The following is a 27558-nucleotide window of genomic DNA, read 5'->3' as shown; positions in this document are numbered from 1 at the left end:
TTGCAGGAACGAGGAGGGCCTCAGCGGCGGCCGCGAGCAGATCCACCGCCTCACTGGCGGTGGTCTCTAGGTCTTCACCCGCGTCCCCCACCGAGTCCCCGTCCTCCTCCGGGAGGTGGCCGCCAGCAGCCGGCCCATCGACCGCACAAGGTACGGCAAATGAACCGGCCGCTCCAACCGGCCCTGGCACTGCCCCGATCCCACCCCCAGGATCGTCGGCAGAGGAGTCCCCACTGGGCTCTTTTAAAAATGGTGCTGGGTCGGGAAATGACAGCGGAAGGGGTTCCCCCTCCGCCCCAGGAACCGGAGAACAAGGAGAGACCCGGCCATAGGAAATCCCCAGGCCCTCCAAGTGCTCCAACTCCAAAGTAAGGGGCGAGGGTGGGTGTTCCTCCCCCTCCCCGCTGCCACCCCCCGGCCCAGCATCTACAGTGTCATAATTATTTAATTGTTTTTCTGCCGGGTCGAGCGACTCCCGGGGGAAGTTGGATAATAGCTGGGCGGGCTCAGGTTCGGCCTTTTCGGCCTCGCCCGCCTCAGTCCCCGGGACGCCCGGCCCGGCGGCTACGCATTCCTCCGCGGTCCCCACGCCCCCCACGACAGGCAGATCTTCCACGCCCTCCCCAGGAGGCAGCGGCTGGGCAGCCTCGACTGCCTCACCCTCCCCGGGGAAAGACTCCTCGCGCCTGCAGCGCAATTTGGGGGCGCTGGTGGGGGACGCGGGACACGCGGCGGGCACCGACTCCTCCGCGGAGGGATATTGTTCCCCCTCCGCCTCATTGGGGCGGTGCCTCTTTTTGTTCCTGGGGGCGCGCGGAGTCAGGGAGACCTCCATGTCTGCCGAGGCCTCCCGCTCCGCCCCCCCCTTTTCCTTTTCTTGCCCGCGCCTGGGCCCCTCTGTGGTGGTATTCAAGGGCCCGGGCACGGGCTCGGGGCACCCCGCGCTCGCCGGTGACTGGGTTGGGCTGAGCGCGGTGGTCAGACTAACCGGCGCACCGAGGGGACCCGCCTCTAGATGTTTCTCCTTCTTCCGCGCCTTCTTTCCGCTCGGACGCTCTCCCTCCCCCCCGCCGGAGGCCCTGAAAACAAAGGCCTCCGACGATGCCCGCGCACCCATGGCTCCCGGCACGCGGACGCAACTAGGGGGAGGGGTGGCGGCAGCGCCAGCCTTGGCCGCCTTCGGTGGTTTGGCGGCCTTGGAGGCGGGGCAGTTCTTGCGAACATGCCCCACCTCCCTGCAGGCATGGCACCGCACGCCGTCCGACGTCCAGAAGACGCGGTAGGCAGTCCCCTCGTGCACCACGTTAAAATCTCCCTCCGTCGTGTCCTCCCGCGCCAGCCGGACAAAGAGCTGGCGGCGGAAGGAGAACACGTGGCGCAGGCTGCTCTCCCTGAGGCCGAGCGGTATGGGGTTGATCCCTGACCTTACCTCCCCCAGTTGTTGTAGGTGAGGGAGGAGGAGCTCAGCGGAAACAAAGGGCGGGACGTTTGAAATGATGACCCTCTGCGCGGTGGCCTCGAGAGGGTCCACCGGCAGGAACGTCCCGCCCACCGTGAGCCCCTTTTCAAGGGCCAGGGACACCGCCCGCTCCGACCCCAGGAAGAACACGGCCTTCCCAGACATCTTGGAGGCTGCGACAATGGCCGAGGGGCCGACTACCCCAGCCATCGCCCGCACGCACTCCTCAATGCTCATTGTGGGGTGAGTGTAGCTCTTGACCCCGTGTTTCCTGGTTATAAGTCTGAACGGTGGCAGGGCAGCGGGTGGCGCAGGAGGTGCCGTGGATGTGGACACCGCCTGCGCATACGTCCTTGCTGGCCCTGCCACCGGCGTGGATGGGGTCGCCATCACGGGGTCCCTTTAAGGGCTACACCCACCCCAAAGTCACAGGCCTTAATGGTCTTTAATGGCCTCTTATGTTAACTGAGCAGAGGAGCCCTTAACGAGGCACCTCTCCCCTCGTTGACAATTGGGGAGAGGCCTTGCTCCCTCTGCTCAGTTGTCTTAATTGGTTTTTTTTCATTAATTTGGAAGGAAAGGGTTCTCAGAGAGAGAGGGGAGAAACAGAGGGTAACGGAGAAAGAGAGAGGGGGGTGGGAAGGGGGGGGGGCTGCGAGGGCAGGTCTCCCCTCGCAGCTGTGGGTGGGTGCACTCCCCAGATGGCAAAACACAAAAGTCTTTGGGGTGGTCTTCAGGTGGGGGGAGAAGATGTCTTCACCTGGGGTAGCTGGAGCCACCAGGCACTCCTAACGATCCTCAATAGGGTGATTAATGACTCTTCAGCCTGGTAGCTCCAGCTATCCCAGGCTAGGCAAATGTGGGGGGGGTGGGGGGGGTTCCAATTGTGGGGGGGGCCCAGTTGTAAGCACAGCCCCCACGCACACTACCACACACACACACACACCCCCCGCGATGTTCCGGCCCTCAGTGGTCTTCTTTCCTCCCCCCACCGATACAACAAAGTCTGTTTGGGGAAATGCACCCACACCCACCTGTAGAAATGTTGAGTCTCCCTCCTTCCACACTGGATGTTGTTGTGGTTTTTCCCCCTCTCTCCAACTCCTTGCAGAATGGTAAAGTTGTTTAAAAGTTTTCTGTTCTCCTCCTCTCCCTCTGGATGAAAGTTGTAGTGAAGCCCCTTCCTTCCTTCTCCTCCTGGGCTGGTCTCAGGGCTCTCCAGGCAGGAGCTCAAGTTGCTTGCTGCTCCTCTCACTGCTCACAGCTCCAACTGAGCAGGACACGCCTCCACAGCTCCACAATTGGTCCTTGTGCATGAAACTCTTTTGAGTTTACCTGCAAAACATAAAACATTAAGACCATGCCACCCGACCTGGGTGACACAGCAGACAATTTTCAAGGCCCCTTTTTTTGAAACTCTTTTAGAGTCTACCTGTGAAAACATAAAACAATAACGGTGCCACCCAACCTGGGTGACACTCCAGACATTTACAAGGCCCTTTTTTTCCCCCCCTTTTTTTGTTTTTTTTTGTGTTTTTCTTTTTTTGGTTTTTTTTTTGGGCACTAAAATCACAATTTTTCCCCAGTGCCCCCTATAAAAGGGAAGGGGACACTAAAAGCACCGGCAATTAAAACAAATTAACTTTAAAACGTAAAATCAAATTAAAATTTGGTTGCCGGGCGTGATGATGCACTCCAGTCCCTCCGGTGCCCACCTCTCGCGGAAGGCCGCGAGCGTACCGGTGGACACCGCGTGCTCCATCTCCAAGGACACCCTGGACCGGATGTAAGAGCGGAAGAGAGGCAGGCAGTCAGGTTGAACGACCCCCTCGACCGCCCGCTGCCTGGACCGGCTGATGGCACCCTTGGCCGTGCCCAGGAGCAGTCCTACGAGGAGGCCTTCGGACCTACCCGCTCCCCTCCGCACAGGGTGCCCAAAGATCAGGAGAGTGGGACTGAAGTGCAGCCAGAATTTCAGGAGCAGCCCCTTCAAATAGTGGAACAGGGGCTGCAACCTCGTGCATTCAATAAAAACATGGAACACGGACTCCTCCAGACCGCAGAAATTGCAGGCGGCCTGGGAGTCCGTGAACCGGCTTAAAAATTTATTGCACGGCACTGCTCCGTGCACCACCCTCCAGGCCAAGTCCCCGATGAATAGTGGGAGGACCCCTGCGTAGAGTGCCCTCCATCGGGGACCCCCGCCTCCTCCGGACGGCAAGATGGTACGCCATGGCGTGTCCGGACGGCCGGCGAGGATGGCAAAGTTGAGGGTGTGCAGGAGCAGCCCGTACAGGAAACCCCTCCGCGCGGAACTGAAAGGCACGGAGGGGATTTCCCCGAGGCGGCTCAAGTTGTGAGGCGCCGGCCCCCGAGGGAGGTTCCGGGGTTTGGCGCCGATGAGGAATTCCGTCCGGACAGGGGTCAGTTCGGACGGGATCTCCCCACGTGCCTGAGCCTCCTCGATACACCTAACGGAGTCAGGGCCCAGAGCTGTTTTTAGCGACTCGATGGCATCGGCCGCGTGGCGGACGTTGGCAGAATTTAGGCGCCGCGCCAGCGTGACTGGCGCCATCCAGCCCGCTCCTCCGCCATCGAGCAGGTCCCTGACCCTGGTCACCTCACCAGCCACAGCCCTCTCTTCCGACCGCCACATAAAGCCTCGGCCGTGGAGGTACGGATTCCCGAGCAGCGGCTCCTGCAGGACGGCCGCCACTCCAGCCGGTGGAGAGCTGCGCTTGGTGGAGACTTTGTTCCAGACCCTGATGAGTTCCCTGTAAAAGACAGGCAGCTCCCGGAGGGCGGTCCTGGCACCCCCCAAGTTCACAAACAGGAGCTGCGTGTCATAATTGAGGTCGAGCTGCTGGCGGAAGAAATACCTCGCCAGAGCACACCACCTAGGAGGGGGCTCGACGTAAAGGTATCTCTGCAGGGTCTGAAGACGGAAAGTCGCGAGCTGGGCGCTGACGCACACCAACGACTGACCGCCCTCCTCAAGCGGGAGACTCAAGACCGCGGCAGAGACCCAGTGCTTCCTGTTGTTCCAGAAGAAGTCTACCAGCTTCTTCTGTATCTTGGCGACAAACGCAGGGGGAGGGGTCAAAGTGACCAGCCGGTACCACAGCATTGCGGCCACCAGCTGGTTTATGACTAGCGCTCGACCCCTGTAGGACAGCACTCGGAGCAGTCCTGTCCAGCGCCCTAGGCGAGCGGCGACCTTGGCCTCCAGCTCCTGCCAGTTCGCCGGCCAGGCTCCCTCGTCGGGGCTAAGGTAGACTCCCAGATAGAGGAGATGGGTCGTGCTCCAGGCAAAAGGCCTGAGCTCCTCCGGCAGGGAGTCCACCCGCCACTGACCCACCAGGAGTCCGGAACATTTCTCCCAGTTGATCCTGGCGGAGGACGCGGCCGAGTAAATCTCCTGGCACTCACGCATCCTCCGCAGGTCAGCGGGATCCTCTACCGCGAGGAGCACGTCATCGGCGTAAGCCGAGAGGACGACCTCCACGCCCGGCCCTTGCAGAGCCAGTCCCGTCAACCTCGTCCGCAAGAGGCGCAGGAAAGGCTCCACGCAAACGGCGTATAACTGGCCGGACATGGGGCATCCCTGGCGCACCCCTCTCCTAAAGCGAAGGGGCGCCGTCAAGGACCCGTTAACCTTAATCAGACACTCCGCGGCGGCGTACAAAAGTCGGATCCGGGCGACGAAATGCGTCCCGAATCCGAAAGCGCGCAGAGTTCCGAGCAGATAGTCGTGATCCACCCTGTCGAACGCCTTCTCTTGATCGAGGGATAGGAAGGCGACCGACAGACCAGCCTCCTGGGAACAATGGATGAGGTCCCGGACCAGATGGATGTTATCGTGGATTGTCCGGCCCGGGACCGTGTATGACTGGTCGGGGTGGATCATGTGGTCCAGCACGGCACCAAGGCGAGCAGACATCGCCCTGGCGAAGATTTTGTAGTCCGTGCTGAGGAGGGAGACCGGGCGCCAGTTCTTAAGGAGGCGGAGATCGCCCTTCTTAGGCAGCAGGACGATGACTGCCCTGCGCCAAGAGAGGGGCATCTCCCCGGTCGCCAGACTTTCCCCCAGGACCCGCGCGTAGTCGCTCCCCAGGACGTCCCAGAACGCCCTGTGGAACTCCACGGTCAGCCCGTCCAGCCCCGGGGATTTTCCCCTCGAGAGCCGGGCGAGGGCACCGGTCAGCTCCGCCAGGCTTAGCGGAGCTTCCAGATTTTCGGCGCCCTCCGGGCCGACCTTCGGCAGGTCCTCCCACAAAACTCTACGCGCTTCCTCGCTGGACGGATCCGGAGAGAACAGAGCCCCGTAATATTCACGGACCCTGTTGTTGACGCCCTCCGGATCCGAGACGAGAGAGCCGTCGTCGGCCAGCAGCGTCAAGAGCTGCTTACGGACACTCTGCCTTTTTTCCAGCGAGTAGAAGAAGGGGGAGCCGCGGTCCAGATCCCGCAGGAACCGGATCCGCGACCTCACGAACGCGCCTCGGGACCCGACGAGCTGCAGGTCCTTCAGCGCGGCCTTCTTCGCTTCGTACACCGTCCGCAGGGCCGGGTCCTGGACGACTTGACCGAGACGGGCTTCCAGGTCGAGCACCTCTTTTTCTAGGCGCCCGACTCTGGCCGCCCGCCTCTTGGTCGACCCCCTCGCGTACTCTTGACAGAAGACGCGGACGTGAGCCTTGCCCACGTCCCACCATAGCCTCAAGGAGGGGAAGCCCCCCTGCTTCCTTCTCCAGTCGGACCAGAATCGACGGAACGAGTCCTGGAACCGCACGTCCTCCAGCAGCCGGTTGTTAAAGTGCCAGTACGCGGACCCCGTCCTCGCGCGGAGCGAAGCGAGCTCCGCCCACACCAGGTGGTGGTCCGAACACGGCACCGGCCGCATGGAGGCCGCCGGGACGCAGGAAACGTACGCCCGAGACACGTAAAGGCGGTCGACTCTAGACCATCCAACTCCAGGCCTCACCCAAGTAAAGGCGCTGGAGTCGGGGTGGAGATTTCGCCAGACGTCCACCAAGTCGAAGGACCCGACCAGGTCCCTCAACTTCTCCATCGCCGTCATGCACTGCGGGGCACCGGAGCGGTCCCTCGCCTCGAGGGTGCAGTTAAAATCCCCCCCGAGGACAATGCAGTCGCCGACGTCGACGGAGCCAAGAAGAGCGGACACCTCTTCAAAGAAGCGCGTTTGCTGCGGGCCGGGATGAGGGGCGTACACGTTCACGAGATGGAGCGGCACGTCCCCCAGGCGAACCGTTACGTGCAGCAAGCGGCCTGGCACGGGCTCCTCGACCCCCAAGATCTCCGGCTGAAAATGCGGGCCCAGCAAGATGGCCACCCCACTAGAAATGGCGGTGAGGTGGCTCATGCGGACCTCTCCTTGCCATTCCAGGAGCCACGTGGCTTCGTCTCCCGGAACGGTGTGGGTTTCTTGCAGGAAGCACACCGCATATTTCCCCTCCCGCAGGAGCGAAAAATTGTCAAATCTACGGCGTGCCCCTCTGCCGCCGTTGATGTTGAGGCTGGCTATGGTTATCTTCATGGCAAAAGCATAGTGCAACCTCTACCTTAACCTATTGTGGGGGAGGGAGCGGAGTCTTTTGTTGAACTCCGCTCCCTCCGCAGCCCAGCGAGGAGTCCCTCGAGCTCGCGCAGCTCAAGGTGCTGCTCCTTTGTCAAGGGCCCGCCCGCGGCCAAGGTTTTAACGGCGGCGCGGACGGACCCCTTGATCAGCTCCGGCTCGGACCATTTTTCCAGGGCCAGTCGGGCTTGGTCGCGGCGACCCCGGCTCTGGGCCAAAAAGTCCCGGAGTTCCTTTGCAGGAACGAGGAGGGCCTCAGCGGCGGCCGCGAGCAGATCCACCGCCTCCCTGGCGGTGGTCTCTAGGTCTTCACCCGCGTCCCCCACCGAGTCCCCGTCCTCCTCCGGGAGGTGGCCGCCAGCAGCCGGCCCATCGACCGCACAAGGTACGGCAAATGAACCGGCCGCTCCAACCGGCCCTGGCACTGCCCCGATCCCACCCCCAGGATCGTCGGCAGAGGAGTCCCCACTGGGCTCTTTTAAAAATGGTGCTGGGTCGGGAAATGACAGCGGAAGGGGTTCCCCCTCCGCCCCAGGAACCGGAGAACAAGGAGAGACCCGGCCATAGGAAATCCCCAGGCCCTCCAAGTGCTCCAGCTCCAAAGTAAGGGGCGAGGGTGGGTGTTCCTCCCCCTCCCCGCTGCCACCCCCCGGCCCAGCATCTACAGTGTCATAATTATTTGTTTCATTCTCTGCCGGGTCGAGCAAATCCCGGGGGAAGTTGGGTAATAGCTGGGCGGGCTCAGGTTCGGCCTTTTCGGCCTCGCCCGCCTCAGTCCCCGGGACGCCCGGCCCGGCGGCTACGCATTCCTCCGTGGTCCCCACGCCCCCCACGACAGGCAGATCTTCCACTCCATCCCCGGGAGGCAGAGGCTGGGCAGCCTCAACTGTCTCACCCTCCCCGGGGAAAGACTCCTCGCGCCTGCAGCGCAATTTGGGGGCGCTGGTGGGGGACGCGGGACACGCGGCGGGCACCGCCTCCTCCGCGGAGGGATGTTGTTCCCCCTCCGCCTCATTGGGGCGGTGCCTCTTTTTGTTCCTGGGGGCGCGCGGAGTCAGGGAGACCTCCATGTCTGCCGAGGCCTCCCGCTCCGCCCCCCCCTTTTCCTTTTCTTGCCCGCGCCTGGGCCCCTCTGTGGTGGTATTCAAGGGCCCGGGCACGGGCTCGGGGCACCCCGCGCTCGCCGGTGACTGGGTTGGGCTGAGCGCGGTGGTCAGACTTTCCGGCGCACCGAGGGGACCCGCCTCGAGATGTTTCGCCTTCTTCCGCGCCTTCTTTCCGGTCGAACGCTCTCCCTCCCCCCCGCCGGAGGCCCTGAAAACAAAGGCCTCCGACGATGCCCGCGCACCCATGGCTCCCGGCACGCGGACGCAACTAGGGGGAGGGGTGGCGGCGGTGCCAGCCTTGGCCGCCTTCGGTGGTTTGGCGGCCTTGGAGGCGGGGCAGTTCTTACGAACATGCCCCACCTCCCTACAGGCATGGCACCGCACGCCGTCCGACGTCCAGAAGACGCGGTAGGCAGTCCCCTCGTGCACCACATTAAAGTTCCCCTCCGTCGTCTCCTCCCGCGCCAGCCGGACAAAGAGCTGGCGGCGGAAGGAGAACACGTGGCGCAGGCTGTTCTCCCTGAGGCCGAGCGGTATGGGGTTGATCCCTGACCTTACCTCCCCCAGTTGTTGTAGGTGAGGGAGGAGGAGCTCAGCGGAAACAAAGGGCGGGACGTTTGAAACGATGACCCTCTGCGCGGTGGCCTCGAGAGGGTCCACCGGCAGGAACGTCCCGCCCACCGTGAGCCCCTTTTCAAGGGCCAGGGACACCGCCCGCTCCGACCCCAGGAAGAACACGGCCTTCCCAGACATCTTGGAGGCTGCGACAATGGCCGAGGGGCCGACTACCCCAGCCATCGCCCGCACGCACTCCTCAATGCTCATTGTGGGGTGAGTGTAGCTCTTGACCCCGTGTTTCCTGGTTATAAGTCTGAAAGGTGGCAGGGCAGCGGGTGGCGCAGGAGGTGCCGTGGATGTGGACACCGCCTGCGCATACGTCCTTGCTGGCCCTGCCACCGGCGTGGATGGGGTCGCCATCACGGGGTCCCTTTAAGGGCTACACCCACCCCAAAGTCACAGGCCTTAATGGTCTTTAATGGCCTCTTATGTTAACTGAGCAGAGGAGCCCTTAACGAGGCACCTCTCCCCTCGTTGACAATTGGGGAGAGGCCTTGCTCCCTCTGCTCAGTTGTCTTAATTGGGGTTTTTTTATTAATTTGGAAGGAAAGGGTTCTCAGAGAGAGAGGGGAGAAACAGAGGGTAACGGAGAAAGAGAGAGGGGGGTGGGAAGGGGGGGGGGCTGCGAGGGCAGGTCTCCCCTCGCAGCTGTGGGTGGGTGCACTCCCCAGATGGCAAAACACAAAAGTCTTTGGGGTGGTCTTCAGGTGGGGGGAGAAGATGTCTTCACCTGGGGTAGCTGGAGCCACCAGGCACTCCTAACGATCCTCAATAGGGTGATTAATGACTCTTCAGCCTGGTAGCTCCAGCTATCCCAGGCTAGGCAAATGTGGGGGGGGTGGGGGGGGTTCCAATTGTGGGGGGGGCCCAGTTGTAAGCACAGCCCCCACGCACACTACCACACACACACACACACCCCCCGCGATGTTCCGGCCCTCAGTGGTCTTCTTTCCTCCCCCCACCGATACAACAAAGTCTGTTTGGGGAAATGCACCCACACCCACCTGTAGAAATGTTGAGTCTCCCTCCTTCCACACTGGATGTTGTTGTGGTTTTTCCCCCTCTCTCCAACTCCTTGCAGAATGGTAAAGTTGTTTAAAAGTTTTCTGTTCTCCTCCTCTCCCTCTGGATGAAAGTTGTAGTGAAGCCCCTTCCTTCCTTCTCCTCCTGGGCTGGTCTCAGGGCTCTCCAGGCAGGAGCTCAAGTTGCTTGCTGCTCCTCTCACTGCTCACAGCTCCAACTGAGCAGGACACGCCTCCACAGCTCCACAATTGGTCCTTGTGCATGAAACTCTTTTAGAGTCTACCTGTGAAAACATAAAACAATAACGGTGCCACCCAACCTGGGTGACACTCCAGATATTTACAAGGCCCTTTTTTTCCCCCCCTTTTTTTGTTTTTTTTTTGTGTTTTTCTTTTTTTTGGTTTTTTTTTTTTTGGGCACTAAAATCACAATTTTTCCCCAGTGCCCCCTATAAAAGGGAAGGGGGACACTAAAATCACCGGCAATTAAAACAAATTAACTTTAAAACGTAAAATCAAATTAAAATTTGGTTGCCGGGCGTGATGATGCACTCCAGTCCCTCCGGTGCCCACCTCTCGCGGAAGGCCGCGAGCGTACCGGTGGACACCGCGTGCTCCATCTCCAAGGACACCCTGGACCGGATGTAAGAGCGGAAGAGAGGCAGGCAGTCAGGTTGAACGACCCCCTCGACCGCCCGCTGCCTGGACCGGCTGATGGCACCCTTGGCCGTGCCCAGGAGCAGTCCTACGAGGAGGCCTTCGGACCTACCCGCTCCCCTCCGCACAGGGTGCCCAAAGATCAGGAGAGTGGGACTGAAGTGCAGCCAGAATTTCAGGAGCAGCCCCTTCAAATAGTGGAACAGGGGCTGCAACCTCGTGCATTCAATAAAAACATGGAACACGGACTCCTCCAGACCGCAGAAATTGCAGGCGGCCTGGGAGTCCGTGAACCGGCTTAAAAATTTGTTGCACGGCACTGCTCCGTGCACCACCCTCCAGGCCAAGTCCCCGATGAATAGTGGGAGGACCCCTGCGTAGAGTGCCCTCCATCGGGGACCCCCGCCTCCTCCGGACGGCAAGATGGTACGCCATGGCGTGTCCGGACGGCCGGCGAGGATGGCAAAGTTGAGGGTGTGCAGGAGCAGCCCGTACAGGAAACCCCTCCGCGCGGAACTGAAAGGCACGGAGGGGATTTCCCCGAGGCGGCTCAAGTTGTGAGGCGCCGGCCCCCGAGGGAGGTTCCGGGGTTTGGCGCCGATGAGGAATTCCGTCCGGACGGGGGTCAGTTCGGACGGGATCTCCCCACGTGCTTGAGCCTCCTCGATACACCTAACGGAGTCAGGGCCCAGAGCTGTTTTTAGCGACTCGATGGCATCGGCCGCGCGGCGGACGTTGGCAGAATTTAGGCGCCGCGCCAGCGTGACTGGCGCCATCCAGCCCGCTCCTCCGCCATCGAGCAGGTCCCTGACCCTGGTCACCTCACCAGCCACAGCCCTCTCTTCCGACCGCCACATAAAACCTCGGCCGTGGAGGTACGGATTCCCGAGCAGCGGCTCCTGCAGGACGGCCGCCACTCCAGCCGGTGGAGAGCTGCGCTTGGTGGAGACTTTGTTCCAGACCCTGATGAGTTCCCTGTAAAAGACAGGCAGCTCCCGGAGGGCGGTCCTGGCACCCCCCAAGTTCACAAACAGGAGCTGCGTGTCATAATTGAGGTCGAGCTGCTGGCGGAAGAAATACCTCGCCAGAGCACACCACCTAGGAGGGGGCTCGACGTAAAGGTATCTCTGCAGGGTCTGAAGACGGAAAGTCGCGAGCTGGGCGCTGACGCACACCAACGACTGACCGCCCTCCTCAAGCGGGAGACTCAAGACCGCGGCAGAGACCCAGTGCTTCCTGTTGTTCCAGAAGCAGTCCACCAGCTTCTTCTGTATCTTGGCGACAAACGCAGGGGGAGGGGTCAAAGTGACCAGCCGGTACCACAGCATTGCGGCCACCAGCTGGTTTATGACTAGCGCTCGACCCCTGTAGGACAGCACTCGGAGCAGTCCTGTCCAGCGCCCTAGGCGAGCGGCGACCTTGGCCTCCAGCTCCTGCCAGTTCGCCGGCCAGGCTCCCTCGTCGGGGCTAAGGTAGACTCCCAGATAGAGGAGATGGGTCGTGCTCCAGGCAAAAGGCCTGAGCTCCTCCGGCAGGGAGTCCACCCGCCACTGACCCACCAGGAGTCCGGAACATTTCTCCCAGTTGATCCTGGCGGAGGACGCGGCCGAGTAAATCTCCTGGCACTCACGCATCCTCCGCAGGTCAGCGGGATCCTCTACCGTGAGGAGCACGTCATCGGCGTAAGCCGAGAGGACGACCTCCACGCCCGGCCCTTGCAGAGCCAGTCCCGTCAACCTCGTCCGCAAGAGGCGCAGGAAAGGCTCCACGCAAACGGCGTATAACTGGCCGGACATGGGGCATCCCTGGCGCACCCCTCTCCTAAAGCGAAGGGGCGCCGTCAAGGACCCGTTAACCTTAATCAGACACTCCGCGGCGGCGTACAAAAGTCGGATCCGGGCGACGAAATGCGTCCCGAATCCGAAAGCGCGCAGAGTTCCGAGCAGATAGTCGTGATCCACCCTGTCGAACGCCTTCTCTTGATCGAGGGATAGGAAGGCGACCGACAGACCAGCCTCCTGGGAACAATGGATGAGGTCCCGGACCAGATGGATGTTATCGTGGATTGTCCGGCCCGGGACCGTGTATGACTGGTCGGGGTGGATCATGTGGTCCAGCACGGCACCAAGGCGAGCAGACATCGCCCTGGCGAAGATTTTGTAGTCCGTGCTGAGGAGGGAGACCGGGCGCCAGTTCTTAAGGAGGCGGAGATCGCCCTTCTTAGGCAGCAGGACGATGACTGCCCTGCGCCAAGAGAGGGGCATCTCCCCGGTCGCCAGACTTTCCCCCAGGACCCGCGCGTAGTCGCTCCCCAGGACGTCCCAGAACGCCCTGTGGAACTCCACGGTCAGCCCGTCCAGCCCCGGGGATTTTCCCCTCGAGAGCCGGGCGAGGGCACCGGTCAGCTCCGCCAGGCTTAGCGGAGCTTCCAGATTTTCGGCGCCCTCCGGGCTGACCTTCGGCAGGTCCTCCCACAAAACTCTACGCGCTTCCTCGCTGGACGGATCCGGAGAGAACAGAGCCCCGTAATATTCACGGACCCTGTTGTTGACGCCCTCCGGATCCGAGACGAGAGAGCCGTCGTCGGCCAGCAGCGTCAAGAGCTGCTTACGGACACTCTGCCTTTTTTCCAGCGAGTAGAAGAAGGGGGAGCCGCGGTCCAGATCCCGCAGGAACCGGATCCGCGACCTCACGAACGCGCCTCGGGACCCGACGAGCTGCAGGTCCTTCAGCGCGGCCTTCTTCGCTTCGTACACCGTCCGCAGGGCCGGGTCCTGGACGACTTGACCGAGACGGGCTTCCAGGTCGAGCACCTCTTTTTCTAGGCGCCCGACTCTGGCCGCCCGCCTCTTGGTCGACCCCCTCGCGTACTCTTGACAGAAGACGCGGACGTGAGCCTTGCCCACGTCCCACCATAGCCTCAAGGAGGGGAAGCCCCCCTGCTTCCTTCTCCAGTCGGACCAGAATCGACGGAACGAGTCCTGGAACCGCACGTCCTCCAGCAGCCGGTTGTTAAAGTGCCAGTACGCGGACCCCGTCCTCGCGCGGAGCGAAGCGAGCTCCGCCCACACCAGGTGGTGGTCCGAACACGGCACCGGCCGCATGGAGGCCGCCGGGACGCAGGAAACGTACGCCCGAGACACGTAAAGGCGGTCGACTCTAGACCATCCAACTCCAGGCCTCACCCAAGTAAAGGCGCTGGAGTCGGGGTGGAGATTTCGCCAGACGTCCACCAAGTCGAAGGACCCGACCAGGTCCCTCAACTTCTCCATCGCCGTCATGCACTGCGGGGCACCGGAGCGGTCCCTCGCCTCGAGGGTGCAGTTAAAATCCCCCCCGAGGACAATGCAGTCGCCGACGTCGACGGAGCCAAGAAGAGCGGACACCTCTTCAAAGAAGCGCGTTTGCTGCGGGCCGGGATGAGGGGCGTACACGTTCACGAGATGGAGCGGCACGTCCCCCAGGCGAACCGTTACGTGCAGCAAGCGGCCTGGCACGGGCTCCTCGACCCCCAAGATCTCCGGCTGAAAATGCGGGCCCAGCAAGATGGCCACCCCACTAGAAATGGCGGTGAGGTGGCTCATGCGGACCTCTCCTTGCCATTCCAGGAGCCACGTGGCTTCGTCTCCCGGAACGGTGTGGGTTTCTTGCAGGAAGCACACCGCATATTTCCCCTCCCGCAGGAGCGAAAAATTGTCAAATCTACGGCGTGCCCCTCTGCCGCCGTTGATGTTGAGGCTGGCTATGGTTATCTTCATGGCAAAAGCATAGTGCAACCTCTACCTTAACCTATTGTGGGGGAGGGAGCGGAGTCTTTTGTTGAACTCCGCTCCCTCCGCAGCCCAGCGAGGAGTCCCTCGAGCTCGCGCAGCTCAAGGTGCTGCTCCTTTGTCAAGGGCCCGCCCGCGGCCAAGGTTTTAACGGCGGCGCGGACGGACCCCTTGATCAGCTCCGGCTCGGACCATTTTTCCAGGGCCAGTCGGGCTTGGTCGCGGCGACCCCGGCTCTGGGCCAAAAAGTCCCGGAGTTCCTTTGCAGGAACGAGGAGGGCCTCAGCGGCGGCCGCGAGCAGATCCACCGCCTCCCTGGCGGTGGTCTCTAGGTCTTCACCCGCGTCCCCCACCGAGTCCCCGTCCTCCTCCGGGAGGTGGCCGCCAGCAGCCGGCCCATCGACCGCACAAGGTACGGCAAATGAACCGGCCGCTCCAACCGGCCCTGGCACTGCCCCGATCCCACCCCCAGGATCGTCGGCAGAGGAGTCCCCACTGGGCTCTTTTAAAAATGGTGCTGGGTCGGGAAATGACAGCGGAAGGGGTTCCCCCTCCGCCCCAGGAACCGGAGAACAAGGAGAGACCCGGCCATAGGAAATCCCCAGGCCCTCCAAGTGCTCCAGCTCCAAAGTAAGGGGCGAGGGTGGGTGTTCCTCCCCCTCCCCGCTGCCACCCCCCGGCCCAGCATCTACAGTGTCATAATTATTTGTTTCATTCTCTGCCGGGTCGAGCAAATCCCGGGGGAAGTTGGGTAATAGCTGGGCGGGCTCAGGTTCGGCCTTTTCGGCCTCGCCCGCCTCAGTCCCCGGGACGCCCGGCCCGGCGGCTACGCATTCCTCCGCGGTCCCCACGCCCCCCACGACAGGCAGATCTTCCACTCCATCCCCGGGAGGCAGAGGCTGGGCAGCCTCAACTGTCTCACCCTCCCCGGGGAAAGACTCCTCGCGCCTGCAGCGCAATTTGGGGGCGCTGGTGGGGGACGCGGGACACGCGGCGGGCACCGCCTCCTCCGCGGAGGGATGTTGTTCCCCCTCCGCCTCATTGGGGCGGTGCCTCTTTTTGTTCCTGGGGGCGCGCGGAGTCAGGGAGACCTCCATGTCTGCCGAGGCCTCCCGCTCCGCCCCCCCCTTTTCCTTTTCTTGCCCGCGCCTGGGCCCCTCTGTGGTGGTATTCAAGGGCCCGGGCACGGGCTCGGGGCACCCCGCGCTCGCCGGTGACTGGGTTGGGCTGAGCGCGGTGGTCAGACTTTCCGGCGCACCGAGGGGACCCGCCTCGAGATGTTTCGCCTTCTTCCGCGCCTTCTTTCCGGTCGAACGCTCTCCCTCCCCCCCGCCGGAGGCCCTGAAAACAAAGGCCTCCGACGATGCCCGCGCACCCATGGCTCCCGGCACGCGGACGCAACTAGGGGGAGGGGTGGCGGCGGTGCCAGCCTTGGCCGCCTTCGGTGGTTTGGCGGCCTTGGAGGCGGGGCAGTTCTTACGAACATGCCCCACCTCCCTACAGGCATGGCACCGCACGCCGTCCGACGTCCAGAAGACGCGGTAGGCAGTCCCCTCGTGCACCACATTAAAGTTCCCCTCCGTCGTCTCCTCCCGCGCCAGCCGGACAAAGAGCTGGCGGCGGAAGGAGAACACGTGGCGCAGGCTGTTCTCCCTGAGGCCGAGCGGTATGGGGTTGATCCCTGACCTTACCTCCCCCAGTTGTTGTAGGTGAGGGAGGAGGAGCTCAGCGGAAACAAAGGGCGGGACGTTTGAAACGATGACCCTCTGCGCGGTGGCCTCGAGAGGGTCCACCGGCAGGAACGTCCCGCCCACCGTGAGCCCCTTTTCAAGGGCCAGGGACACCGCCCGCTCCGACCCCAGGAAGAACACGGCCTTCCCAGACATCTTGGAGGCTGCGACAATGGCCGAGGGGCCGACTACCCCAGCCATCGCCCGCACGCACTCCTCAATGCTCATTGTGGGGTGAGTGTAGCTCTTGACCCCGTGTTTCCTGGTTATAAGTCTGAAAGGTGGCAGGGCAGCGGGTGGCGCAGGAGGTGCCGTGGATGTGGACACCGCCTGCGCATACGTCCTTGCTGGCCCTGCCACCGGCGTGGATGGGGTCGCCATCACGGGGTCCCTTTAAGGGCTACACCCACCCCAAAGTCACAGGCCTTAATGGTCTTTAATGGCCTCTTATGTTAACTGAGCAGAGGAGCCCTTAACGAGGCACCTCTCCCCTCGTTGACAATTGGGGAGAGGCCTTGCTCCCTCTGCTCAGTTGTCTTAATTGGGGTTTTTTTATTAATTTGGAAGGAAAGGGTTCTCAGAGAGAGAGGGGAGAAACAGAGGGTAACGGAGAAAGAGAGAGGGGGGTGGGAAGGGGGGGGGGCTGCGAGGGCAGGTCTCCCCTCGCAGCTGTGGGTGGGTGCACTCCCCAGATGGCAAAACACAAAAGTCTTTGGGGTGGTCTTCAGGTGGGGGGAGAAGATGTCTTCACCTGGGGTAGCTGGAGCCACCAGGCACTCCTAACGATCCTCAATAGGGTGATTAATGACTCTTCAGCCTGGTAGCTCCAGCTATCCCAGGCTAGGCAAATGTGGGGGGGGTGGGGGGGGTTCCAATTGTGGGGGGGGCCCAGTTGTAAGCACAGCCCCCACGCACACTACCACACACACACACACACCCCCCGCGATGTTCCGGCCCTCAGTGGTCTTCTTTCCTCCCCCCACCGATACAACAAAGTCTGTTTGGGGAAATGCACCCACACCCACCTGTAGAAATGTTGAGTCTCCCTCCTTCCACACTGGATGTTGTTGTGGTTTTTCCCCCTCTCTCCAACTCCTTGCAGAATGGTAAAGTTGTTTAAAAGTTTTCTGTTCTCCTCCTCTCCCTCTGGATGAAAGTTGTAGTGAAGCCCCTTCCTTCCTTCTCCTCCTGGGCTGGTCTCAGGGCTCTCCAGGCAGGAGCTCAAGTTGCTTGCTGCTCCTCTCACTGCTCACAGCTCCAACTGAGCAGGACACGCCTCCACAGCTCCACAATTGGTCCTTGTGCATGAAACTCTTTTAAGTTTACCTGCAAAACATAAAAACATTAAACGGTGCCACCCGACCTGGGTGACACTCCAGACATTACAAGGCCCATTTTTTTTTTTTCCCCCCTTTTTTTTGTTTTTTTTTTTGTTTTTTCTTTTTTTTTTTTTTTGGGCACTAAAATCACAATTTTTCCCCAGTGCCCCCTATAAAAGGGAAGGGGACACTAAAAGCACCGGCAATTAAAACAAATTAACTTTAAAACGTAAAATCAAATTAAAATTTGGTTGCCGGGCGTGATGATGCACTCCAGTCCCTCCGGTGCCCACCTCTCGCGGAAGGCCGCGAGCGTACCGGTGGACACCGCGTGCTCCATCTCCAAGGACACCCTGGACCGGATGTAAGAGCGGAAGAGAGGCAGGCAGTCAGGTTGAACGACCCCCTCGACCGCCCGCTGCCTGGACCGGCTGATGGCACCCTTGGCCGTGCCCAGGAGCAGTCCTACGAGGAGGCCTTCGGACCTACCCGCTCCCCTCCGCACAGGGTGCCCAAAGATCAGGAGAGTGGGACTGAAGTGCAGCCAGAATTTCAGGAGCAGCCCCTTCAAATAATGGAACAGGGGCTGCAACCTTGTGCATTCCATAAAAACATGGAACACGGACTCCTCCAGACCGCAGAAATTGCAGGCGGCCTGGGAGTCCGTGAACCGGCTTAAAAATTTGTTGCACGGCACTGCTCCGTGCACCACCCTCCAGGCCAAGTCCCCGATGAATAGTGGGAGGACCCCTGCGTAGAGTGCCCTCCATCGGGGACCCCCGCCTCCTCCGGACGGCAAGATGGTGCGCCATGGCGTGTCCGGACGGCCGGCGAGGATGGCAAAGTTGAGGGTGTGCAGGAGCAGCCCGTACAGGAAACCCCTCCGCGCGGAACTGAAAGGCACGGAGGGGATTTCCCCGAGGCGGCTCAAGTTGTGAGGCGCCGGCCCCCGAGGGAGGTTCCGGGGTTTGGCGCCGATGAGGAATTCCGTCCGGACGGGGGTCAGTTCGGACGGGATCTCCCCACGTGCTTGAGCCTCCTCGATACACCTAACGGAGTCAGGGCCCAGAGCTGTTTTTAGCGACTCGATGGCATCGGCCGCGCGGCGGACGTTGGCAGAATTTAGGCGCCGCGCCAGCGTGACTGGCGCCATCCAGCCCGCTCCTCCGCCATCGAGCAGGTCCCTGACCCTGGTCACCTCACCAGCCACAGCCCTCTCTTCCGACCGCCACATGAAGCCTCGGCCGTGGAGGTACGGATTCCCGAGCAGCGGCTCCTGCAGGACGGCCGCCACTCCAGCCGGCGGAGAGCTGCGCTTGGTGGAGACTTTGTTCCAGACCCTGATGAGTTCCCTGTAAAAGACAGGCAGCTCCCGGAGGGCGGTCCTGGCACCCCCCAAGTTCACAAACAGGAGCTGCGTGTCATAATTGAGGTCGAGCTGCTGGCGGAAGAAATACCTCGCCAGAGCACACCACCTAGGAGGGGGCTCGACGTAAAGGTATCTCTGCAGGGTCTGAAGACGGAAAGTCGCGAGCTGGGCGCTGACGCACACCAACGACTGACCGCCCTCCTCAAGCGGGAGACTCAAGACCGTGACAGAGACCCAGTGCTTCCTGTTGTTCCAGAAGAAGTCCACCAGCTTCTTCTGTATCTTGGCGACAAACGCAGGGGGAGGGGTCAAAGTGACCAGCCGGTACCACAGCATTGCGGCCACCAGCTGGTTTATGACTAGCGCTCGACCCCTGTAGGACAGCACTCGGAGCAGTCCTGTCCAGCGCCCTAGGCGAGCGGCGACCTTGGCCTCCAGCTCCTGCCAGTTCGCCGGCCAGGCTTCCTCGTCGGGGCTAAGGTAGACTCCCAGATAGAGGAGATGGGTCGTGCTCCAGGCAAAAGGCCTGAGCTCCTCCGGCAGGGAGTCCACCCGCCACTGACCCACCAGGAGTCCGGAACATTTCTCCCAGTTGATCCTGGCGGAGGACGCGGCCGAGTAAATCTCCTGGCACTCACGCATCCTCCGCAGGTCAGCGGGATCCTCTACTGCGAGGAGCACGTCATCGGCGTAAGCCGAGAGGACGACCTCCACGCCCGGCCCTTGCAGAGCCAGTCCCGTCAACCTCGTCCGCAAGAGGCGCAGGAAAGGCTCCACGCAAACGGCGTATAACTGGCCGGACATGGGGCATCCCTGGCGCACCCCTCTCCTAAAGCGAAGGGGCGCCGTCAAGGACCCGTTAACCTTAATCAGACACTCCGCGGCGGCGTACAAAAGTCGGATCCGGGCGACGAAATGCGTCCCGAATCCGAAAGCGCGCAGAGTTCCGAGCAGATAGTCGTGATCCACCCTGTCGAACGCCTTCTCTTGATCGAGGGATAGGAAGGCGACCGACAGACCAGCCTCCTGGGAACAATGGATGAGGTCCCGGACCAGATGGATGTTATCGTGGATTGTCCGGCCCGGGACCGTGTATGACTGGTCGGGGTGGATCATGTGGTCCAGCACGGCACCAAGGCGAGCAGACATCGCCCTGGCGAAGATTTTGTAGTCCGTGCTGAGGAGGGAGACCGGGCGCCAGTTCTTAAGGAGGCGGAGATCGCCCTTCTTAGGCAGCAGGACGATGACTGCCCTGCGCCAAGAGAGGGGCATCTCCCCGGTCGCCAGACTTTCCCCCAGGACCCGCGCGTAGTCGCTCCCCAGGACGTCCCAGAACGCCCTGTGGAACTCCACGGTCAGCCCGTCCAGCCCCGGGGATTTTCCCCTCGAGAGCCGGGCGAGGGCACCGGTCAGCTCCGCCAGGCTTAGCGGAGCTTCCAGATTTTCGGCGCCCTCCGGGCTGACCTTCGGCAGGTCCTCCCACAAAACTCTACGCGCTTCCTCGCTGGACGGATCCGGAGAGAACAGAGCCCCGTAATATTCACGGACCCTGTTGTTGACGCCCTCCGGATCCGAGACGAGAGAGCCGTCGTCGGCCAGCAGCGTCAAGAGCTGCTTACGGACACTCTGCCTTTTTTCCAGCGAGTAGAAGAAGGGGGAGCCGCGGTCCAGATCCCGCAGGAACCGGATCCGCGACCTCACGAACGCGCCTCGGGACCCGACGAGCTGCAGGTCCTTCAGCGCGGCCTTCTTCGCTTCGTACACCGTCCGCAGGGCCGGGTCCTGGACGACTTGACCGAGACGGGCTTCCAGGTCGAGCACCTCTTTTTCTAGGCGCCCGACTCTGGCCGCCCGCCTCTTGGTCGACCCCCTCGCGTACTCTTGACAGAAGACGCGGACGTGAGCCTTGCCCACGTCCCACCATAGCCTCAAGGAGGGGAAGCCCCCCTGCTTCCTTCTCCAGTCGGACCAGAATCGACGGAACGAGTCCTGGAACCGCACGTCCTCCAGCAGCCGGTTGTTAAAGTGCCAGTACGCGGACCCCGTCCTCGCGCGGAGCGAAGCGAGCTCCGCCCACACCAGGTGGTGGTCCGAACACGGCACCGGCCGCATGGAGGCCGCCGGGACGCAGGAAACGTACGCCCGAGACACGTAAAGGCGGTCGACTCTAGACCATCCAACTCCAGGCCTCACCCAAGTAAAGGCGCTGGAGTCGGGGTGGAGATTTCGCCAGACGTCCACCAAGTCGAAGGACCCGACCAGGTCCCTCAACTTCTCCATCGCCGTCATGCACTGCGGGGCACCGGAGCGGTCCCTCGCCTCGAGGGTGCAGTTAAAATCCCCCCCGAGGACAATGCAGTCGCCGACGTCGACGGAGCCAAGAAGAGCGGACACCTCTTCAAAGAAGCGCGTTTGCTGCGGGCCGGGATGAGGGGCGTACACGTTCACGAGATGGAGCGGCACGTCCCCCAGGCGAACCGTTACGTGCAGCAAGCGGCCTGGCACGGGCTCCTCGACCCCCAAGATCTCCGGCTGAAAATGCGGGCCCAGCAAGATGGCCACCCCACTAGAAATGGCGGTGAGGTGGCTCATGCGGACCTCTCCTTGCCATTCCAGGAGCCACGTGGCTTCGTCTCCCGGAACGGTGTGGGTTTCTTGCAGGAAGCACACCGCATATTTCCCCTCCCGCAGGAGCGAAAAATTGTCAAATCTACGGCGTGCCCCTCTGCCGCCGTTGATGTTGAGGCTGGCTATGGTTATCTTCATGGCAAAAGCATAGTGCAACCTCTACCTTAACCTATTGTGGGGGAGGGAGCGGAGTCTTTTGTTGAACTCCGCTCCCTCCGCAGCCCAGCGAGGAGTCCCTCGAGCTCGCGCAGCTCAAGGTGCTGCTCCTTTGTCAAGGGCCCGCCCGCGGCCAAGGTTTTAACGGCGGCGCGGACGGACCCCTTGATCAGCTCCGGCTCGGACCATTTTTCCAGGGCCAGTCGGGCTTGGTCGCGGCGACCCCGGCTCTGGGCCAAAAAGTCCCGGAGTTCCTTTGCAGGAACGAGGAGGGCCTCAGCGGCGGCCGCGAGCAGATCCACCGCCTCCCTGGCGGTGGTCTCTAGGTCTTCACCCGCGTCCCCCACCGAGTCCCCGTCCTCCTCCGGGAGGTGGCCGCCAGCAGCCGGCCCATCGACCGCACAAGGTACGGCAAATGAACCGGCCGCTCCAACCGGCCCTGGCACTGCCCCGATCCCACCCCCAGGATCGTCGGCAGAGGAGTCCCCACTGGGCTCTTTTAAAAATGGTGCTGGGTCGGGAAATGACAGCGGAAGGGGTTCCCCCTCCGCCCCAGGAACCGGAGAACAAGGAGAGACCCGGCCATAGGAAATCCCCAGGCCCTCCAAGTGCTCCAGCTCCAAAGTAAGGGGCGAGGGTGGGTGTTCCTCCCCCTCCCCGCTGCCACCCCCCGGCCCAGCATCTACAGTGTCATAATTATTTGTTTCATTCTCTGCCGGGTCGAGCAAATCCCGGGGGAAGTTGGGTAATAGCTGGGCGGGCTCAGGTTCGGCCTTTTCGGCCTCGCCCGCCTCAGTCCCCGGGACGCCCGGCCCGGCGGCTACGCATTCCTCCGCGGTCCCCACGCCCCCCACGACAGGCAGATCTTCCACTCCATCCCCGGGAGGCAGAGGCTGGGCAGCCTCAACTGTCTCACCCTCCCCGGGGAAAGACTCCTCGCGCCTGCAGCGCAATTTGGGGGCGCTGGTGGGGGACGCGGGACACGCGGCGGGCACCGCCTCCTCCGCGGAGGGATGTTGTTCCCCCTCCGCCTCATTGGGGCGGTGCCTCTTTTTGTTCCTGGGGGCGCGCGGAGTCAGGGAGACCTCCATGTCTGCCGAGGCCTCCCGCTCCGCCCCCCCCTTTTCCTTTTCTTGCCCGCGCCTGGGCCCCTCTGTGGTGGTATTCAAGGGCCCGGGCACGGGCTCGGGGCACCCCGCGCTCGCCGGTGACTGGGTTGGGCTGAGCGCGGTGGTCAGACTTTCCGGCGCACCGAGGGGACCCGCCTCGAGATGTTTCGCCTTCTTCCGCGCCTTCTTTCCGGTCGAACGCTCTCCCTCCCCCCCGCCGGAGGCCCTGAAAACAAAGGCCTCCGACGATGCCCGCGCACCCATGGCTCCCGGCACGCGGACGCAACTAGGGGGAGGGGTGGCGGCGGTGCCAGCCTTGGCCGCCTTCGGTGGTTTGGCGGCCTTGGAGGCGGGGCAGTTCTTACGAACATGCCCCACCTCCCTACAGGCATGGCACCGCACGCCGTCCGACGTCCAGAAGACGCGGTAGGCAGTCCCCTCGTGCACCACATTAAAGTTCCCCTCCGTCGTCTCCTCCCGCGCCAGCCGGACAAAGAGCTGGCGGCGGAAGGAGAACACGTGGCGCAGGCTGTTCTCCCTGAGGCCGAGCGGTATGGGGTTGATCCCTGACCTTACCTCCCCCAGTTGTTGTAGGTGAGGGAGGAGGAGCTCAGCGGAAACAAAGGGCGGGACGTTTGAAACGATGACCCTCTGCGCGGTGGCCTCGAGAGGGTCCACCGGCAGGAACGTCCCGCCCACCGTGAGCCCCTTTTCAAGGGCCAGGGACACCGCCCGCTCCGACCCCAGGAAGAACACGGCCTTCCCAGACATCTTGGAGGCTGCGACAATGGCCGAGGGGCCGACTACCCCAGCCATCGCCCGCACGCACTCCTCAATGCTCATTGTGGGGTGAGTGTAGCTCTTGACCCCGTGTTTCCTGGTTATAAGTCTGAAAGGTGGCAGGGCAGCGGGTGGCGCAGGAGGTGCCGTGGATGTGGACACCGCCTGCGCATACGTCCTTGCTGGCCCTGCCACCGGCGTGGATGGGGTCGCCATCACGGGGTCCCTTTAAGGGCTACACCCACCCCAAAGTCACAGGCCTTAATGGTCTTTAATGGCCTCTTATGTTAACTGAGCAGAGGAGCCCTTAACGAGGCACCTCTCCCCTCGTTGACAATTGGGGAGAGGCCTTGCTCCCTCTGCTCAGTTGTCTTAATTGGGGTTTTTTTATTAATTTGGAAGGAAAGGGTTCTCAGAGAGAGAGGGGAGAAACAGAGGGTAACGGAGAAAGAGAGAGGGGGGTGGGAAGGGGGGGGGGCTGCGAGGGCAGGTCTCCCCTCGCAGCTGTGGGTGGGTGCACTCCCCAGATGGCAAAACACAAAAGTCTTTGGGGTGGTCTTCAGGTGGGGGGAGAAGATGTCTTCACCTGGGGTAGCTGGAGCCACCAGGCACTCCTAACGATCCTCAATAGGGTGATTAATGACTCTTCAGCCTGGTAGCTCCAGCTATCCCAGGCTAGGCAAATGTGGGGGGGGTGGGGGGGGTTCCAATTGTGGGGGGGGCCCAGTTGTAAGCACAGCCCCCACGCACACTACCACACACACACACACACCCCCCGCGATGTTCCGGCCCTCAGTGGTCTTCTTTCCTCCCCCCACCGATACAACAAAGTCTGTTTGGGGAAATGCACCCACACCCACCTGTAGAAATGTTGAGTCTCCCTCCTTCCACACTGGATGTTGTTGTGGTTTTTCCCCCTCTCTCCAACTCCTTGCAGAATGGTAAAGTTGTTTAAAAGTTTTCTGTTCTCCTCCTCTCCCTCTGGATGAAAGTTGTAGTGAAGCCCCTTCCTTCCTTCTCCTCCTGGGCTGGTCTCAGGGCTCTCCAGGCAGGAGCTCAAGTTGCTTGCTGCTCCTCTCACTGCTCACAGCTCCAACTGAGCAGGACACGCCTCCACAGCTCCACAATTGGTCCTTGTGCATGAAACTCTTTTAGAGTCTACCTGCGAAAACATAAACATTAAACTGTGCCACCCGACCTGGGTGACACTCCAGACATTTACAAGGCCCATTTTTTTTCCCCCCTTTTTTGTGTTTTTTTTTTTTGTTTTTTCTTTTTTTTTTTTTTTTTTTTTTGGGCACTAAAATCACAATTTTTCCCCAGTGCCCCCTATAAAATGGAAGGGGACACTAAAAGCACCGGCAATTAAAACAAATTAACTTTAAAACGTAAAATCAAATTAAAATTTGGTTGCCGGGCGTGATGATGCACTCCAGTCCCTCCGGTGCCCACCTCTCGCGGAAGGCCGCGAGCGTACCGGTGGACACCGCGTGCTCCATCTCCAAGGACACCCTGGACCGGATGTAAGAGCGGAAGAGAGGCAGGCAGTCAGGTTGAACGACCCCCTCGACCGCCCGCTGCCTGGACCGGCTGATGGCACCCTTGGCCGTGCCCAGGAGCAGTCCTACGAGGAGGCCTTCGGACCTACCCGCTCCCCTCCGCACAGGGTGCCCAAAGATCAGGAGAGTGGGACTGAAGTGCAGCCAGAATTTCAGGAGCAGCCCCTTCAAATAGTGGAACAGGGGCTGCAACCTTGTGCACTCCATAAAAACATGGAACACGGACTCCTCCAGACCGCAGAAATTGCAGGCGGCCTGGGAGTCCGTGAACCGGCTTAAAAATTTGTTGCACGGCACTGCTCCGTGCACCACCCTCCAGGCCAAGTCCCCAATGAATAGTGGGAGGACCCCTGCGTAGAGTGCCCTCCATCGGGGACCCCCGCCTCCTCCGGACGGCAAGATGGTACGCCATGGCGTGTCCGGACGGCCGGCGAGGATGGCAAAGTTGAGGGTGTGCAGGAGCAGCCCGTACAGGAAACCCCTCCGCGCGGAACTGAAAGGCACGGAGGGGATTTCCCCGAGGCGGCTCAAGTTGTGAGGCGCCGGCCCCCGAGGGAGGTTCCGGGGTTTGGCGCCGATGAGGAATTCCGTCCGGACGGGGGTCAGTTCGGACGGGATCTCCCCACGTGCTTGAGCCTCCTCGATGCACCTAACGGAGTCAGGGCCCAGAGCTGTTTTTAGCGACTCGATGGCATCGGCCGCGCGGCGGACGTTGGCAGAATTTAGGCGCCGCGCCAGCGTGACTGGCGCCATCCAGCCCGCTCCTCCGCCATCGAGCAGGTCCCTGACCCTGGTCACCTCACCAGCCACAGCCCTCTCTTCCGACCGCCACATAAAGCCTCGGCCGTGGAGGTACGGATTCCCGAGCAGCGGCTCCTGCAGGACGGCCGCCACTCCAGCCGGTGGAGAGCTGCGCTTGGTGGAGACTTTGTTCCAGACCCTGATGAGTTCCCTGTAAAAGACAGGCAGCTCCCGGAGGGCGGTCCTGGCACCCCCCAAGTTCACAAACAGGAGCTGCGTGTCATAATTGAGGTCGAGCTGCTGGCGGAAGAAATACCTCGCCAGAGCACACCACCTAGGAGGGGGCTCGACGTAAAGGTATCTCTGCAGGGTCTGAAGACGGAAAGTCGCGAGCTGGGCGCTGACGCACACCAACGACTGACCGCCCTCCTCAAGCGGGAGACTCAAGACCGCGACAGAGACCCAGTGCTTCCTGTTGTTCCAGAAGAAGTCCACCAGCTTCTTCTGTATCTTGGCGACAAACGCAGGGGGAGGGGTCAAAGTGACCAGCCGGTACCACAGCATTGCGGCCACCAGCTGGTTTATGACTAGCGCTCGACCCCTGTAGGACAGCACTCGGAGCAGTCCTGTCCAGCGCCCTAGGCGAGCGGCGACCTTGGCCTCCAGCTCCTGCCAGTTCGCCGGCCAGGCTTCCTCGTCGGGGCTAAGGTAGACTCCCAGATAGAGGAGATGGGTCGTGCTCCAGGCAAAAGGCCTGAGCTCCTCCGGCAGGGAGTCCACCCGCCACTGACCCACCAGGAGTCCGGAACATTTCTCCCAGTTGATCCTGGCGGAGGACGCGGCCGAGTAAATCTCCTGGCACTCACGCATCCTCCGCAGGTCAGCGGGATCCTCTACCGCGAGGAGCACGTCATCGGCGTAAGCCGAGAGGACGACCTCCACGCCCGGCCCTTGCAGAGCCAGTCCCGTCAACCTCGTCCGCAAGAGGCGCAGGAAAGGCTCCACGCAAACGGCGTATAACTGGCCGGACATGGGGCATCCCTGGCGCACCCCTCTCCTAAAGAGAAGGGGCGCCGTCAAGGACCCGTTAACCTTAATCAGACACTCCGCGGCGGCGTACAAAAGTCGGATCCGGGCGACGAAATGCGTCCCGAACCCGAAAGCGCGCAGAGTTCTGAGCAGATAGTCGTGATCCACCCTGTCGAACGCCTTCTCTTGGTCGAGGGATAGGAAGGCGACCGACAGACCAGCCTCCTGGGAACAATGGATGAGGTCCCGGACCAGATGGATGTTGTCGTGGATTGTCCGGCCCGGGACCGTGTATGACTGGTCGGGGTGGATCATGTGGTCCAGCACGGCACCAAGGCGAGCAGACATCGCCCTGGCGAAGATTTTGTAGTCCGTGCTGAGGAGGGAGACCGGGCGCCAGTTCTTAAGGAGGCGGAGATCGCCCTTCTTAGGCAGCAGGACGATGACTGCCCTGCGCCAAGAGAGGGGCATCTCCCCGGTCGCCAGACTTTCCCCCAGGACCCGCGCGTAGTCGCTCCCCAGGACGTCCCAGAACGCCCTGTGGAACTCCACGGTCAGCCCGTCCAGCCCCGGGGATTTTCCCCTCGAGAGCCGGGCGAGGGCACCGGTCAGCTCCGCCAGGCTTAGCGGAGCTTCCAGATTTTCGGCGCCCTCCGGGCCGACCTTCGGCAGGTCCTCCCACAAAACTCTACGCGCTTCCTCGCTGGACGGATCCGGAGAGAACAGGGCCCCGTAATATTCACGGACCCTGTTGTTGACGCCCTCCGGATCCGAGACGAGAGAGCCGTCGTCGGCCAGCAGCGTCAAGAGCTGCTTACGGACACTCTGCCTTTTTTCCAGCGAGTAGAAGAAGGGGGAGCCGCGGTCCAGATCCCGCAGGAACCGGATCCGCGACCTCACGAACGCGCCT

This window comes from Pristiophorus japonicus, chromosome 12 (assembly GCF_044704955.1).
Source record: "Pristiophorus japonicus isolate sPriJap1 chromosome 12, sPriJap1.hap1, whole genome shotgun sequence".
Classification (NCBI taxonomy): Eukaryota; Metazoa; Chordata; class Chondrichthyes; family Pristiophoridae; genus Pristiophorus; species Pristiophorus japonicus.
This window is presented reverse-complemented; position numbering follows the sequence as displayed.